Source organism: Podarcis gaigeae (assembly GCF_964106915.1).
Source record: "Podarcis gaigeae genome assembly, chromosome: 2".
Lineage (NCBI taxonomy): Eukaryota > Metazoa > Chordata > Lepidosauria > Squamata > Lacertidae > Podarcis > Podarcis gaigeae.
In genome coordinates, this window is record NC_139679.1 from 55,308,167 (window position 1) to 55,311,127 (window position 2,961).

The 2,961-nt window shown below is 43.9% G+C and overlaps 1 long non-coding RNA gene across 1 annotated transcript in view; it reads left to right on the forward strand.

Annotated features, from left to right (window-relative positions):
* The first annotated feature begins 283 nt into the window (after positions 1-283).
* Positions 284-2,961, forward strand: part of LOC310836203 — a 6,602-nt gene continuing 3,924 nt past the window's right edge. The window contains exon 1 of the long non-coding RNA XR_014559919.1: positions 284-427. This is a non-coding gene — a long non-coding RNA (uncharacterized lncRNA). The remainder of the gene's footprint in view (positions 428-2,961) is intronic.

Sequence of the window (2,961 nt, forward strand, 5' to 3'; positions counted from 1 at the left end):
TAACCCAGTGACCATAAAAATATTATCAGTGCCTATGGATAGTCTGTCTCTAATACTGATGAGCTGATATTGCATGCAGATTGCCCAAACCTGCAAAATAATGTTTCTTTTACTTTGGATATCTTTCTATCTACTAATCCAGTTTTGAACTTTATGTCCATTATTGAATGACTGTAGTATATTATTATTATTATTATTATTATTATTATTATTATTATTATTATTATTATTATTTCACCTTATACATATGTTTCAAGGTGATTTAAAGACATGCTATAAAACAGCCAAAAATAGTTTTACTTTTTTTTACATCACCCCAACCCCTGAAAATAAGCTTAAAAGCAGTACAAAACAAACACCTACAGCATAGGCCTTTTCATCCAGCTGGAAAAGCTTATCGAAACAAAAATGTCTTCAATTGTTTCCGGTAAGTACAGATAGCAGGTGCCTATTTTATCTCAACAGGAATGCTGTTCCACAGAACATGTTGTTGGTATTTCACTTCCAGAAAACCCTGCACCTTATAGTTTTGCTCAGAACCTGTGCTAGACACTGTGATTCTTCACAAAGACATGCAGTGAAGCTAACAGCCCTTCTGGCTTTATCTCTGAGATAACAGGAGCACTAAAGGTCACTGAGGATTAAGAAATTGTTAAGGATTAAGTGCCTATTACCTCTCCTTGTCTGTGTCTACACACCAGCTGGGATGGTGTGACAGATGTGCTACTTAGATACACTCCTCCTCCAAAGCCTAATGATTTCAGCCTCAAAGGCCTGATGCCCACCATCAGATTCCTCGTGGCTATAGAGATCCAGAGGTGTCATCAGAAAAAGAATAAGGTGGATAAAGAACAAGGTAGATAAGAGGGGCAAGGGTAGAGTCCACGTGGTATAGAGGTTAGAACGTTGCACTACAGCCTGGGGGACCAGGGCTTCAATCCCCACTCAGCTATGAAGTTCACTGGGTGACCATGGGCCAGTCACCATCTCTCAGCCTAACCTTTGTCACAAGGTTGAGGTGAAAATAAAAATGGGGAGGGGGGGAGAACCAGGTATGCCATCTTGCGCTCCTTGGAATAGAGGTGTGATACCAATGTAATCCATTACTAAAGAACCAAACGAGCACAGTCTCCTCACAATGGTGTAGCATGGGTTGCCGGTGCCCAGGGCAAGGCAGGGCGAGTGTCATGTCCCCTGGTGGACTGGGCAGCTGGGGTGGAGGCATGCACCTGCAGGATGTGTGCAGAGCCGGCACAAAGGGTGAACAGAGCCCACCTCCATCAGACTCCTCACCTGTTGCCTCTGTCCACCTGCCCATTAGATCAATCTGCCTTCTGCTGCTCCGTGGTGGAGCCACAACCCCGAGGAATGAGGCTGCCCTTCTGCCTCCTGCCTCTCTCCCTTCTGATCCAGGTGGAGCCTTTTGCCTCTCCTTGGTTGTTGGTGCTAGTGGCGGCATCCTCCTTGCGGCAATGCGGAGGAGGCACCGCTGCCCGCCCCAAAGCCCTGTGAGCCCAGACAGGGCACAGCTTGGCTTGCCTCCCTACAGTTCTGGTCTCAATGAGGGAGCCTGTTATGGGGGGCGCCTGGTAGTGCCCCCTCAGAAATGTGTACCTGGGGCCACGGCCCCCCTAGCTGCCCCCCATGCTACGGTGCTGCTTCCCCAACAGAGCCAAATGCCATAGCCTCAATTTCTTAACCAGACAGGGCAGGCAGGCAATTTTTAGAGTCAGTGTTCCTTTCCTCTGGCACTCTCTATGTAAAATTCCCTTCTAGCATAATACTACAGGATGTCAGGTCAGGGTTTGCTCCAGAGAGCAATCCTAGGGAGGATACTTGTTTCTGCTTGCAGCTAGTTTCATTCGTAATGTGCAGAGAGGGAGAGTCGTTTTCAACAAGGCCTATGTCAGACCAGTGCATGAACATTCATTTTTCTACTTTCTTGTTGAATCGAAGCAAAGGCACTTAGTTTGGGCTGCCGTCAAAAAATAACACAGCTTCATTTTAGGGCTAAGATTGCAATGAATTCTCTCTCCCTCTGCAATTTGACTGGATTGTTTTCTGCACCCATCTATGACTTCCACTGGAAACCTAAATAAGCTGTTGGGAAGAGATGGTACTTAAATAGCTCTAATGAAGCAGAGGTTCTAGTCTAAGTTCTTACAATGCAGGTAATTTATACAAAATACTGGCAGCACTTTGGACGCATTAGCTTGATGGGGAGGAAAAGCAGGTCAGTATTCACTTGAAATATGCCTGTTATTAGCAGCACTTCTCAGCGTCTCTGCAAGGCATAATTTAAAAACAATTTTTTTCTGAATTGCACCATCTGGAAGGGGGAAAAATCAATAATATATTTACATGTGGCTCAGCAGCTACAACTGACTATAACTTGAGTATATGTAATGTATATTGCTTTGCCATTTGCACATATGGATCCAGATAACATGCCGTCTTGGCACAGGGACAAAAAACCAAAACCAGTCTGTATTTGAGTACAGCCACCCAGGGAAGTAGTGAAGCCATCAGCCTCTGTGAAGGGAAAGTTTGCTTCCTGTAGCATCTTTGTCTTGTGTTAACCCCATTGATATCTAGGCAGTGGTGGAGGAGGGTCAACGCTTGAAGTGAGGATGGCAACAAGAACACACTCAGATCCAGTAGTGAAAAATCAGGAATAGGGAAGAGCAGATCTGTCAATGTAGGCTTCTCTCTAGTTCGCTTTTTTCTAATCTTAAATTCAGTTCTCCACATTTCCATTCCATTTGTGTTTTTTGTTTTTAAAAAAACTCATGAAAATTCACCAGCATTTTCATGCCATTTTATCCTAATATACATGCTTGTATGCAATTTTGCCTTATACGTTTTTGCAAACAATCTCCTCCAATAGAAGGAATTTTCATTTTATTGTCATCAATATATGCTTCATGTTCTTTTTGCACACTTTACCCTGCTATGTGCATT